Source organism: Onychomys torridus, chromosome 21 (genome assembly GCF_903995425.1).
Source record: "Onychomys torridus chromosome 21, mOncTor1.1, whole genome shotgun sequence".
Taxonomy (NCBI): domain Eukaryota; kingdom Metazoa; phylum Chordata; class Mammalia; order Rodentia; family Cricetidae; genus Onychomys; species Onychomys torridus.
The window spans coordinates 46006388-46021170 of NC_050463.1; positions in this window are offsets into that span (position 1 = coordinate 46006388).

A 14783-nucleotide genomic window follows, 5' to 3' on the forward strand; every position below is an offset into this window, starting at 1 on the left:
TCCAGGTAGACCACGGAGACAGTGGCCAGGCCATTGCTCTCCAAACACTGGCTGTCCTCCTCATGACAGCCTGAAGTTGACATCCCTGCATTCTACAAGACACTCCTGTCTGTCTCTTCAAATAAGTCTCTTCATTTCTGACCCCCTCAGCATTCTTGGCACCCCCACGCACAACCCAAGTATTGGATCTGTCTCCACTCCCTCCTGTTGGCCAAGCACAACATGTTTATTTTTAGCTTTCCGTTTCCTGATAATTCCATTTTTATTTTCTGATGGACTTGCCCTAAGTCCCTTCCCCAACCCACAAAGGTCTCTATCTTTCTGTAGATAAAAATCCATCATACAGCTGTGGTTAAACCCACAGTCTGGGTCTTTCAGATCCATAATGACAAACAGGGGTTTCTGCTAGAAGTATAATCCAGCAAGAACTGAGGGCAGGAACCTTGAGCAGAGACCAGTCAGTACTGGCTTGCTTGCTTCCAGACTCAAGTTGAGCTACCAAGAATTTATACACCCCCCAGGTCCACCTACCTAGGAATGGCACCACCCACAGTAGACTAGTCCCCACTACATCAATCGGCAGTCAAGAAATTGCCCCCACAGACATGCCCATGGGCCACTCTGACAGAGGCAATTCTTCAATTGAGATTCCCTCATCGTGGGTGTCAAATTGACAGCCCCAATTAGCCATCAAACCAATTTTGGCTAATTCTGGCAGTGCCTTTGGCTGTCTCTGTTTACCAGGCCCTGCAAAAACACCCCCTTGCACCCCAATGTCTGTGTGGGAAGCCTGGAGATGACACAAATTCCTCCTACTTGTAGTAACAACAATTTCTTCATGCCCAAATCGCTGCCTCCACTCCAGCCCTCAACCTCCCCGTTTCTGAGCTGCCTGGTAGCCTCCAAGTAAACATCCTTAACCATTTCCAACACTCCTCTGTACCCCTACTCAATCATGAGAGATGGTAGCTAGAGTTAAGAGCACTAGCTGCTCTTCCAGAGGTCCTGAGTTCAATTCCCAGCAACCATATGGTGGCTCGCAACCATCTGTATTGGGACCTGCCTCCCTCTTCTGGCACATAGGGAGTCAGAGCACTCCATACATAATAGATAGATACATAAATCTGGAAAGGAACAGACTATCTGGCTATCACTCAGAGCTGTGGTCCCTGTGCCCAGCTGACATCCATCTCCAGTGATCTCAGATAACCCCATGCATAGGTCTCATCTCCACACTGTGTCGTTCTTCTCCTGGGTACAAAATACCCACTCATCACTCCAGACTCAATCCAAGTGGCCCCTCTCAGGGTCAGTTTTCTTTCCCGTGTTCCCCACCCTCAGATAAATGTGTCCTCCTTCTGTGGTACCTCCCAGCATACAGGGGTTCTGGTTGCTACTCTTGACATACCTTCTGTCCTTAGAACTGCCATGGTCATGACACACAGCAGGCCTTCGAGGCAGGTTTCCCCTTTCAAATGTCTCCTTTATTGTCAAGTGTAACTCTAAAGCATCAAACACCACGCAAATCAGCATCAGGGTGATTATTTAGCACTCCTTACAGGTGTTCTCAAAGTTGGCCACCACACTGACTAAAGGTGCTCATCCTGTAGGATGACCAGTGGACGATAATACCTTCACAACCTGGTTCGCGTGGAAACAGGACCCTAGTGACCTCTGCCCACCTCCCCACGTTTCTCTCCTGCCTCTGACATCTCTTTCCTCCCCAACCTCCTTTTTGTTGTTTTCTTCCTTGATCCTTTTATTCCGTTGGCTTCTTCTAAGAGCTGTTAATCTGCCATTTTCCCTAACCCTAAATAACAGAGTCACGTAGTTCTCCAAGAGGAAGAAGTTTATCTGAAGGCATGTGGTAGAGATCCCACCTGGTCCTCTACACTCTTGCACTGCTCCCTGGGGACAGTCTTCCCCTGCCCCCATCTCTGAGCCATTGATTCTGCACTTGTTTCTGAGTAGTGTAAACACACTATCACATTTTAGTAGCCAAGTGTAGGCATCCTGTCCTATGACAAAGGAAGTTCTGTCGTACATGCTCCTTATTCATCCCCCAGCCTCCCACTATAGAAATGCCCGCTGTGCTTCTATGATTGCCATTTCCCAAGGCTTACTATTTTTCCAAAGTATTGCTGATTTCTTCCCTATCCCCCAAAAAGTGCAAAAAAAAATTAACAACAACGAAAGAATCTTAGTGTCTGTCTTAGATTTTCTATTGCCAAACACCATGACCACAAGGGCTTACACTTCTGCATCACTGTTCATCATTGGAGGAGGTCGGGACAGGAAATCAAACAGGGTAGGAACATGGAGGCAGGCACTGATGCAGAGGCCATGGAGGGGTGCTGCTTACTGGCTTGCTCTCTATGACTTGCTCAGCCTGCTTTCTTAGAGAAGCCAGGACCACCAGTCCAGGAATGACAATACCCACAAGGGGCTGGGCCTGCCTCCATCAATCCCTATGTTAAAAAATGACCTACAGCTGGATCTTATGGGGGCATTTTCTCAATTGAGGCCCCCTCCTCTCAGATGACTCTAGCTCGTGTCAAGTTGACAAAACAGCATTTCTGACATCATCAAATATATTTCACCTCCCTTTTGTTCCTGGAAATCTTCCCACTGTGGGGCCAACTTGGGTCTTGATGCTGTCTTTCTGGGCCTCTTCTCTGTCTTCTGCTTTGAGCAGAGACCCGTTTCCCAGACTGGTCCAGGTGCACCGTCCTGATCCCCTGGTGGTATTTTATAACAACGCTCACTTCTCACCTCACAAACATACTATTCTACCCTTCTGAAGACATCAGCCATGATGTCTATGATATTTTCTGGTTCCTGATCTCAATAATAATGATGGTAATCCCCTCAGTGCTGCTTGCTTTGATCCCTGTTGGGAGACTTCCTTTAAGCATTCAGTAACGCCTCAGGGCCTCCTGTGTGTTTGTACATAAGAGAGTTAAGCTAAAATGTTGAGGTGCATGTCTGTGGATGTGAGTCTATGTGTATAGAGGATGGATGTGGGAATGTACATGTGTGTTTATGTCTGAGTGTCTATATTGTGTGCAGTGGTAGATCTGTGTGTATGTGTTGTGGGTGGTATGTCTCGGGAGTGTACATCTCTGTATGAATATGTACATGTGTCTCTGCTCCTCCAGACCCTCTCACAGTATCTCTGCAACCCTAAAATCCTGAGGGCCTTGGGGCTTGATCCTGAGCCCCTGTTTTCACCCATCACCCTTCCCCAGCCAGCTCTGGCCTCCCCTAATCTCACAGCACTAATCACTATCTTCTACTGGCTGCTCTCAGTGTCTGCCTGTGGTCCAGACTTCTCCCCTCAAGTTCAGACCTATCTACCTAACTGATTGCTCAACATCTCCTCCATGTCTAATCATTCTCTCAAGTTTACTACATTCCAAAGAAGTCTCGACACTCCTCCCTGCCCCATAATCCATTTCTTTGATTGTCTACAAGGCCTTACCCAGTCAAGGTCCCGATTCCCTGAACCACCTATGCCCTAGGTGTGCCCACCACTCCTCAGCTCCCCCCCTCTATGGCCACCTTGGTAAACAGGCTGCCCCAGTGCCCTATGGGAAGTGGGATGCTCACACATCCCTGCAGCCAGCCTACTTCCTCGTGAGTCACAGCCCTTATCGCCACAGGATGCACTGTTTATTGATTCATGTCCCAACACAATAGAACACTCTGAAGACAGACAGAGGTTTTATCTGGTCTGTTGATTTCATTGTTGGTTAATCCCCAGTACCTAGGACTACCCTTAGCATGCAGAATGTTCATGAAAACACTCTAGATTGAAACTTTTCACATCTCAAGTTAGGTTTGCAAGGTGTATGTCAGGGGTTCCAATGACATATATAATACCTCATGCCTTTCTGTATGCCCAGGTTATACACACACACACACACACACACACCTACTGGTCAGCACCTACCGATGACAGCGTGGCTTCAGTTGACTAAGTACTCAGAAGGAGGATTTGCTCCTCCTGGCTCACGGCTCACGGCTCTGCCTCTTTTAGGAACCCTGCTTCTGAAAGGCCGTCATCACTGTGTGTTACTGACTTGGGCCTGTCCTAGCTGCCAGCTCTGGGTCCAGAAGACCAGCTACCAGAGAGAATGCAGAGCAAGCATCACCTGACATAAACCTGTGTGGTGGTGCTTCCTGTAACCACCCAGGGACAGAGGCTAGTACCAAATGCCTCAGTAGGACCTGTGGCCCACTTAAAGGCAGAGCTGACAGCCCAAGAGTGGAAATGGGGATGGCTGAGACTGGGACAGACCATTGTGGACATGGTCAGTAACCTGCCTAGGGAAGCTAGAAGTGACAGATTTTCAGTCTAAATTTTCAAAGCTCTTTACAGTCTAAATATCATACACAGCTGAGTGTCTGGAGCGGTGGTGGTTCTCAACCTTCCCAATCATTAACACAGTTCCTCATGCTGAGGTGACCCCTAGCCATAAAATTACTTTCATTGCTGCTTCCTAACTGTAGTTTTGCTACTGTTAGGAATTGTAATGTAAATATCTGATATGCAGGATATCTGATAAGAGACCTCTCCCTCCCCCTCAGAGAGGTCGCGACCCACTGTTAGAGAATCACTGGTCTACAGCCTCCTAGGGCAAGTGTCGAACCTAAGTGTCTACATTTCACCTGCAAAGTTGCGATCCACGCAAGGACTAAACGCTGCTCGGAGACTCAGCCTGCCAGGAACATCTGCCCTTGAGCCCAAATCACCATCACCTAAAATGCCTTCTCCCCTCAGATCAGGAATTCCCCTTCCCTCCCCATCATACTCCGATGGAGTTAGCATGTCCAGGTAGATGAGTCCCTGCTGGATGTGGACTGTTGATGGTGATCGGTTGTTGGGAACAGAGATGCTGGTCATCTCCTGAAGACTGTGGTCCTGCCTGCAGACCTCCCACCCACCCCCCTTTGTGCTCCCCAAGATACCCCAGACCAGACACAAAGATTTGAGGATGTCAAAAGAGAACCGCAAACAAAGAGAGATGGAACTCCAGGTAGAATACACCTGTGGCTGTGGACATGAAAGGGTTGGCGCCTGAGATGGGTCTGTTCTCCCATCTAGATCCTTCTCCTTTCTTCAGTTCTCTCCTGCTTCAGCCAAGAAAGGCCAGCAGCTGTCAGCAGCAAAGCTCTGAATGTCAGAGCACCTAGCCACCCTGGGAGCTGACTACCCATGAAACGCTGTCTTCCCCAGGACCAGAGTCCCTTCCATCTTGTGGCTCTGCCCTTACAGACCTTTGTTTCTAGTTAATGAATAAAGATGGAGATGGGGGATGTTCAAAACTACACCTGTTTACTGCTTAAGCCCAGAAGAAAAGCAAGTCACCACTGCTCATGTTCCCACTGGCCAAAGGCAGTGGCTGGGCCTGGAATCAAAGGACAGGGCTGGGAAATCCAGTCCCCACAGCAGCGGCTTCTTAGCAGCAACTGTACATCACGGAAGGAGAGCAGGCACTAAGTGGTTCAACCAGCCATTTCAAGCATACCACCCAGGCTCAGGGTCTCTGAACTCCATCTCTGTCCCCTGGCCCAAATGCCCCTGCCTTCAAATGTTTAACCACTGGGTATCAGAACCTGAATGCATCCTTTGTACTGTTACTCTACTTAACACATCAGTCACAGGAAACAAAAGGCAGAAGAGGGGAATGGCGTTCTGTCCTTGCCCGGGCTCACACTCTAGTGTGTCCAATTGGCTGGTCTGGTTTGTGGCTCTCTGGCTCAGCATCTTCCAGGAGTGTGTATGTGCCATGGGGCGTTCCCATTGCCTGGACTCTGCTCTCCACCCAAACATAGTTGGGCTCTTACAGATACTGTGGAGACAAAATGGGTGAGCTCTGCCTGCTGAGAGGAGCCAGGTCTGGTTCACATTTGCTCCTGGTCAAAACAGGAAGTGCTTACCCCGGTTTCCAAACTGCACATCTCTCAAACAGCGTTTTTGAAAATCAGATGCACTGCGGTTAGCACAGTGATTCAGCCCTGAGCACTATGCGAGCGAGCAATGCTTCTAGCATTTCTCACAGCCTATTGACCTCTCGTTGACCCCACTGCAAGATGCTTCCTGCAGGTCACAGGCAGTGTGGCCGCCACGCCGGTACAGCCCAGTTCACCCCCATTATCATGGTGGCTGCACATCCACTCCTCTAAGGGCCTGGAAAAGCCATGCTTCGCCTGCAGTCGGGGCACGACTCTCCAAGACAGACACTGAAGACAGCTTTGCTTCTGATGCCTGCTCTTTCCAAAGTTCACAGTGCTGCATGCTATACAGAGGCAACCCTAAACCCACCAAGTTTCAACTGCCAGGCATTAGTTTCCCACTGCTGTAAAAAAATAAAAAATAAATAAAAATAAAAAAATTAATAAAAATAAAAAAATTCTGATGACAGACACTGCTGCTCCCCCAGGGACAAACACAGGTAGGCCTCCCATGAGGTCAAAGTCAAAGCTGTTGCCGGTTTCCTCTTCTCCACAGATGTCCCTTTTCCCCACAGTGGGTTTGAGCTTTCTGAGCAGCTTGGTGTCACAGAGGGAGGAGGTGAAACTGATACCACCTGAGGTCCCCACTCATCACAAGACCTCTCCTTCGGGGACCTCGGTGAATCATGATAGATCTTGTCTTAGGGTTCATGCCACCATGACTATAGCAACTTGTAGGGGAAACAGTTTATTCAGCTTACACTTCCATATCAGTGTACATCAGAGGAAGTCAGGACAGGAACTCAGACAGAGCTGGAACCTGGAGGAGGGAGCTGGGACAGAGAGGCCATGGAGGGGTGCTCCCCATGGCTTGCTCAGCCTGCTTTCCTATAAAACCCAGGACCACCAGCCCACAGATGGCCCCACCCACATAATCTTCAATCAAGAAAATATACCATAGGCTTGCCTACTAGCCAATCTGATTATGGTATTTTCTCTTCCAAAATGACTGTAACTTATTTCAAGTTGACATAAAATAATAATAATAAAAAAACTAGCCTGCACAGACCTGAAGAATTTGAGGCTGCTTAGCTATCACACAATTCCTGCTACAGATATCCATGGGAATGAAAGGTAACCAGGTTAGGTTCCCCCATTCCCAGAGAAAACTGCCATCCATCATTTCAGGATCCACTAGTGCCTGTAAGATTCTTCACTGGTACTCACTAGATGGCTCTTGGATCAGGTAAAAAAAAAAAAAAAAGAAAGAAAGAAAGAAAGAAAAAAAAAGAAAGAAAGAAAAAGGGCAAGTTAAAGCTATCTGTGGATCCCCAAAGATGGAACAGCCTACACATCTCTTTTGTTCTTTCCGGCAGTGTGGAGATGAAACCCAGGACCTATGAACGCAAGGCAAGTGATCTACCAAGGACGGTCTCCAGGCCCTACTCAGTCCCTTTAACCGATTAGACAGTCTACCTTCAGCGGGCGTCAGCAGCTGCGCCTGTCCTTGGGAGGTGGAACTCTCCCTCGGTGGGAGCACTCAGTTTTGGCCCACAGGATCTGGGTGCAGGTCCACTTGGCATGGAAGGAGCTGCCCACTCCTAGGTACCAATACCATTACAGGCTGTGTCCTAGCTTCCTTTCTGTTACCATGAAAGAGACATTCTGACCAAAAGAAGCTCAGGGGAGGAAAGGGCTTACTGGGCTTACACTTCCAGGTCATAGTTCATCACTGAGGGAAGTCGGGGAAGGAACCCGAAACAGGAACTTGAAACAGATGCCACAGAGGGAGGCTGATTAGCTCTCCACTTCACTCGGGCTCATGCTCAGCTAGATTTCTTTTTCCATTTTGAAAGACATAGTTTCACCCAGGCATGGTGGTGTATATATGCCTTTAATCCCAGCACTCGGGAGGCAGAGGCAGGCAGATCTCTGGGAGTTCAAGGCCAGGCTAGTCTACAGAGTGAGTTCCAGATACAGTCTCACAAACAGAAATAAATGAATAAAAAATAAAATCACTCCAACTGGCCTGGAGCTTGCTATGTAGACCAGACTGACCTCAGAAATTACAAAGATCTGCCTGCTTCTGCCTCCTGAGTGCTGAGATGAAGGCATATGCCACCATGCCCGGCTCTCAGCTATTGGTTTACAACCCAGGCCCACCTGCCTAGGCTTGGGGCTGCCCACAAGGGACTGGGTCCTCCTTCATCAATTAATAATAAGGACAGTCCCCCACAGACATGCTCACAAGCCAAGCTGTTCCTCCCAGAGGACTCCAGGCTATGTCAAGTTGACAATCAAAGCTACTTTAGAGTAACTGGCAAGCCCCTCTCTCCTCATCACGGTGTCAGGGAGAGAAGGAAGTCTCCATCTTTGGTGGTAAAAGGAGATATCTAAGAGTCCCAGTTCAACTTCAGAGAGAAGCCAGTTCAACAGGAAAGTCAGGATTCGGGGTCCTGTTTAGCTCCCATTATTGCCCCATCCATCTGTTAATCCTGAAGAGGAGGAAGAGGCACAGACAGTCCAATCAAACCCCTCGGCAGGCAGGTGGTTGAAGTGAGCATCTATAAAGCCAGCACTCCTACAGTGAGGTGGGGGCTGGCAGGCCAGCTCGCCTGGGTGCAAACAAGGGACAAACAAGATGGGAGGTGAGGACCTGCACCCCAGGTTGTCCTAGAACCTACACACACACACACACACACATCATGGCTGATGCACATACCACAATCACACACATGAACACGTGTATACACAATCACATAGATGAATACATGTTCACACACGACACATGCATACACAATCACACACATGAACGTGAGTGTACCCACACAATCACATATGTGAATACACATGCACCCACAATCACATACATGAACACATGTGCACAATCACAACATCACATGCATAAACATACAAAAAAAAAAAAGACCTTTTTTTTAAGTCCATTATCAAAACCGGTGCCATATTCACCCACTTACCCTGGAATGACCAAGCTGAGGAAAAGGCTCAGTGAAAGAACACTGGCCTCACATACACAAGGCCTGGGTTCCGTCCCTAGCAGCAGAGGAAAGAAACCATGACTGTTCATCAATAGCAGAGCATCCACACAAACAGGGAGTGAGACTGTCCATCCGAAGTCTTGTAAAGGTTGGTGTTTAACGAGGACAATGACTTACATGACGGCCCACCCTACACCGAAACTGAAGAACCAAGCGAGAAAGGAAACATCAAATGCATCTCTTATAACCCCAAATTTAGCATCATTTCTCAGGCCCTCGTCTACTTTTCAAAACGTCACATTAATGCCAATTGCGACTCTGACCACTATAGTCTTCTCTGCTCTTGATTTTAAATGCATTTGGGATTTATTATTGTGCACAAAAAGAATGAGAGCAAAAAACATTTTGAAGTTGGGGGTGCAGCTCACGTGTTAGGGTCCTTGCCTACCATGCATGAAGCCCTGAGTTAGATTCCCAGCTCCACGTATGTTGGATGTGATGATCTACGCCTGTCATGGAGGCGAAGGCAAAGCCATCTTCATGCACATACCAAGTTCCAGTTGCAGACCAGCCCGGGCTCCATGAAACCCCATCTAAAAATAACAGTAATCATCTGAGCTGGAGATATGACAGCAGTTGCAGAGGACACCAGCTTGATTCCCACTGTTCACGTTGCACCGCTCACAATCACTTGTGACTCCAGTTCCAGGGGGATCCAGTCCCCTCTTCTGCCCTCCACAGGCACCAGGTACTTACATACAAGCAATCAAAACACTCATACACATAAAATAAAATCTTTAACAATAGTGGTGATGATGGTAATTTGATTCAACTCTTCAAACTTAAGGGGAGGCAAGAAACGGCTCCTTAGTATTTACCCACTTAACCCCATACTGGCTTATCCTAAGAAATGCATGCACGCAGGGCCCATGAACTGACTGCTGGGGAAGGTCCAGGTGAAATACACTTTGTTATTTAATCAGTTCTATGAGCATCCTTCTTTCTGCGCTGCTGTAGTGAGAACCCAAACTTTGGTCCAGTTCACTCAACTAGGGGATGAATCAACCCAATCAACTAGCACTGCGGGTTGTTGTTGTTGTTGCTGATAACCCTGAAAAACAGATCAAGGAGACAGAGAGTTCTAGACGGAAAGGACAAAGTCCTGAAACGAATGTGTGACTTGAAAATGTAAACCATTTTCTTCTCAGCTTGGCTCTGCAGACCATCTCGGAAAAGGATGTTTTTACACTCCGAGCAGCAACGAGACAGGCTGTGCCTCCATTTACATATCTTTGTTGCAAAATGAATGTGACTTGTTGGGGTTCCAGCCTCACGGAGAAAGCGGTGGGCTGCGGTGCTGGTGGTTACTTTCCGAGGTGAAACTTCAAACCATCGCTCTCTGGCGCACAAAAGGCAGAATGAGTCACAGGAAGAGGCCACTCGCTTGCAAAACGCATTAAAAGTAATGCAGGCTGAATGGACTTCCTGCACCAGTGAACAGATTGCTGGCAGCGGGACAGGATCCTCCAGGTTCCCAACCATTTCAGGGAGGAAGGGACCATTAGAAACCCGGGCACATCCACCTCTGCCCTGTTCCCTGTGCTCCCGCTCTGCCCAGGCTGCCAAGCCAGTTGTCTCCTCCCACGCCTGTGGCTCTCATCTGAGATTCCCCAGGAAGGCAGAACTGACTGGATGCCTCCTACCGTAACAGGTCACAAGGACACCTCGTGACTTAAGCGAGTACCTGTGGCTGAGTCTCCAGGGACCTTAATAAGAAAAGGTGAGCTGTTCTTTGCAGAGCCTTCTCCAGCTTGAGCAGGGTGGGGTGGAGCCGACGTGAGGCCTGGGTGGACAGCATTCCTGAGGTAGCCAGATGAAAGGCAGATGTGAGCACAGGCCTGGGCCGCGTGATCCACAGCATGTGCATGCATCCAAAACCCCATAAGGACTTATTAAATTGTATCTCAGAGGCCCATGCCCAGTTAGGGTCACCAGGACTAGGTAAGATCCCCAACATTCACGTTTTTAACAAACCCCCCTCATCCTCTGGGGCCAAACTAGACCTAGAGAACTACAAAAAACGGATTTTAAATCTAAACAGACAGACTGTTCGGCCTCCAAAGCCCACTAGGATTTGGGCCTCAGGTTGAAGACATCAGTACTCAAACAGCCCCCTGAAGTAACTCCCCTGTCTCTGTACAAGTCCAGTTCACAACCTGGCTGCTCTCCAACCTACATGTAAGGGAGGGGCCTTTTTGTCAGAGCGGATGCTTCTTTGCAAGGCTGTTTGGCCAAACCAGGACCAACTGTGCCCCCCGGTGGCCACGGGCTTCCACTGACTTTCAGGGTCATTGCCATACTCCGCTTTCCTTGGGGACCAAGCCTGGCTCGCACCACAAGTGACGGCAACTGTCATCTTTGATGCGACAGGGTTGAAAGAGGAGTTGCAGATGGAAAGGCCTTGCTGGGGATGTAGAGCAAAAGAAAGAGTGTGCTTGTGTAGCATGCCTGACGCCCTGGGTTCAATTCCCGACACCAGAGAAGCCAGCCATAGTGGTACATACCTGTGATCCCAGCCCGTGAAGGCTGGAGGGACAATGATCAAAGTCATCCCTGGCTAAAAACAGAGTGCCAGGCCATCCTCATGGCACCTCATCTTTAAAATAAATGGATGCGGAGACGACAGCTCCGTGGAGAAGCACTTGGCTCACACGTGAGAGGAGCAGCGTTCAGATCCTCAGAACCCACACAAAATCCAGGCGGAGGTGGTGGCCACCTGTAACCCCTGCAATTCACAAGGCAGAAATGGGATCCTGGTGCAAACTGACTAGAAAAGGGAGACATTCCAGGGTGTGGGAGCCCATCTTTAGGTTCCTTGTGGCTTTACCCAGCAGGTCTGCATAGAGAGGATGATTGGACCACGGGCCTGAGTGCAGGTGTCTGAGATGGTCCGCACTTGGCTGTGCTGGGGGGGGGGGGGGGGGGGTCTTTTGCTCCACCCCTTGGCCTCTCTATAAATACCCTGGGGCAGAGACAGTCAGGGCCCATTGGAAAAGGTTCTAGACCCTCTTGAGTCTATCCTTTATTTTCTGTTTATCTTCACACTATAAATCCTCTTATCTAATATTTCCTGCTGCTCTCCCTCAGAAAACTCTGGGGAGCTGTGGGGTTGGTGGCTAAATGCCCCCACACCAGGGGGCTTTCACCTCTCCTAAGGTCAAGGAAATGGGGCTCAGGGTTTTCCCACTTCACAGCCATGACAGAAAATGCAGAGGGACCAAGTGAAGTGGGTGAGTGGGGGGTACAGGACTCAGCTCTGACACTGGGACATCAGTTCTTCTGAGGCACACTTAGTCCCGGAACTTGTTTCAAACTGGGCCTCCTTAACTTCCGTCTATGACAATTCCAGTCCAGGTCTGCACATTATCTTCCACAAAAGGGCACTTTGTGCCCCAAAGCTGATGGCTAAGACCTGTCACCAATGTTCTTGGCCCCTGATGCAAAACAGAGGCCTGTTACTCTTTGAAACCAAAACATCAAGCACTTCAAATGCGCAGGTGATCTCAGCTTGTCACTGGGAAAGCCGAGGCAAGCATCCGGAAATAGTTCTGCCTGCACAGGGGTGTGAGCTGTGGGACACAGGAGAGCCTCGGGTGCCTCTGTGGGGTGAGGTGTCAAAGGGCAAAGAACACATATGAGTGTCTTACAAATTTATCCTGGTTTCTACTCCAGGTAAGAGCGTAGATGCTGCAGTCAGGTAGAGCGGATGTGTGGAGATGTTCGAGGGTTTATTCTGCTGTGTAAGATGCATTGAGTCTACAGGCACTCAAGGGGCTGCTGGGATTTGGACTTCATGAGGCAGCCTTGGCTTTTATTCAGCAGGACCTTTAACACTTAGGGATATACTTTTCCATCCACTCCATGAACACTAAAGGCAAAGCAGCAATTTCTAGGAAGCCTCCGGCTGTTACTAGTGCACGATGTTAACTATGGATAACATAGGATATGGATAACATAACTAGGATATGACCGTCTTCAGCTTAAACAATCGAACTAATCAAGGGCTTTGATGGATCCCTTCAAAACGAAAAACAAACTAAGGACAAGTGTCTGAAAGAGGAGAGCAGTGGGTGTGAGATCAGGACATTCCACATGGAAACAGTGACTAGGGGGCCAGGACCTGCAAGGCTCTACATACTGAATCTTCTGTGCCTCCTTCCAGGCCGGGAGAGAGCCTGCTTCTGCCCAACAGGCCTCTCAACTTTACAATCCAATGCAGATTGTGCAAGAATTGTCTTCTTTTGTGGGAAGAACACATCCATATCTCTCCTACCCATCTCAGGGATAAACAGGGTTGGTAATGATAACCCGCATGAACGCAAACAACAGAAAAAGCGCTGATTCCCAAAGTGAAGGGTTTGTAACCCTCAGGATTGTTTGTGTGTGTGTCCCCGTCCATTTGTGTGCAGGCCCTTGGATGGGTGTGCATGCACTTGTACAGTCATGCATTGAGAAGCCAGGATCTCAGGTATTGTTCCTCCTCAGGGACAGTCCACCATGCTTATTGAGACAGGGTCTCTCACTGGGATCTGGGGCTTACGGATTCCTCTAGGCTGTCTGTCCAGCCAGTGCCAGGGATCCACCCATCCTCACCTCCCCCAGCACTGAGATTACAAGTGCACACTTCCTCATCTGGCTTCATCCATGGATGCTGGGGAGAGAACTTGGATGCTCACGCTTGCATGGCCAGCCATCTCCCTGGCCCACAACAAGGGCTGTTTCCAAGTTAAGGACTAAGTACTGTAAATGAGGACACACCAGGACAAAAAAAAAAAAAAAAAAAGTAAAAGCACCTTAAGAATATAAAAAAAAAAGATTTAAAATTCATATGCCTGATTTTCAGAAGTCTTTCATCCATCTCATTTATTACAGAAATTTCTAGTTCTGCATCAAGCACAACACAGTGAAATATTACATTGATTTTCATCATTGCTCCGGCATTCACAAACACACAGCCAATGTTATAAATAAAATATATTGAAGTAGTGATCAAACCTGAAACCCAAAGGGGAATCTTCTGTGAAAACAGAAGTACGTCTCTGCAATGTGCCAGGGTCATTCTCCTTCATCGTGTGTGATCAACATCTGAGGACCTATCACTGTGAAGTGAGTCACTCATTCCCACGAGCAATTCTGAAATGTGTGGTACTAATACAGTATTCTAGCATGTGACCGTGGGGCCCCTGGGTTATAGTGCATGTGCAGATAAGCCAAGGGGAGCGAGCCCGGGGGCAGCTCACATTCGGATCTCAGGTGGGCACCTCACTGCGGGTGTTCCTTCACACCACTGCCTGGACGGGGCTCAGGAAGAATGTCAGAGATCTTAAGTGTGGTTTTTGTGTAAGCTGTGCTCTGTTTCAGGGAAGAGTGATTCAAAACCAGATCCCAAGCCAGGTGTGGTAGCTGTGGAGGCAGGAGGGAGGATTGCTGTGTGTTTTGAGACCGGGTTGCAGACCAGCCTGGGTTATAGAAACAGATCCCGGCTCAAGCTGGCGTCGCTTGCTCTCAGAATGCCACTTGGAACAGAGGACGGCAGGGGGCTCCTGTGCAGGCTGCCGGAGCTCCTCCACAGTCCACGGCAATCAAAAGACACTCCAAACACCCCAGGGGCAGGGTTGACACGGCCTCTGAAGACCACTAGAGAACAAGCCACACGCTGCCTAGGGCGGGACTATGCCTAATTGCTCTCCTCAGTGCCAGAGGGAGCCTGCACACTCCAGTCCGTGGTCCTCCATCGTCTGCGGTCCACAGCAGATGCGCTCCCAC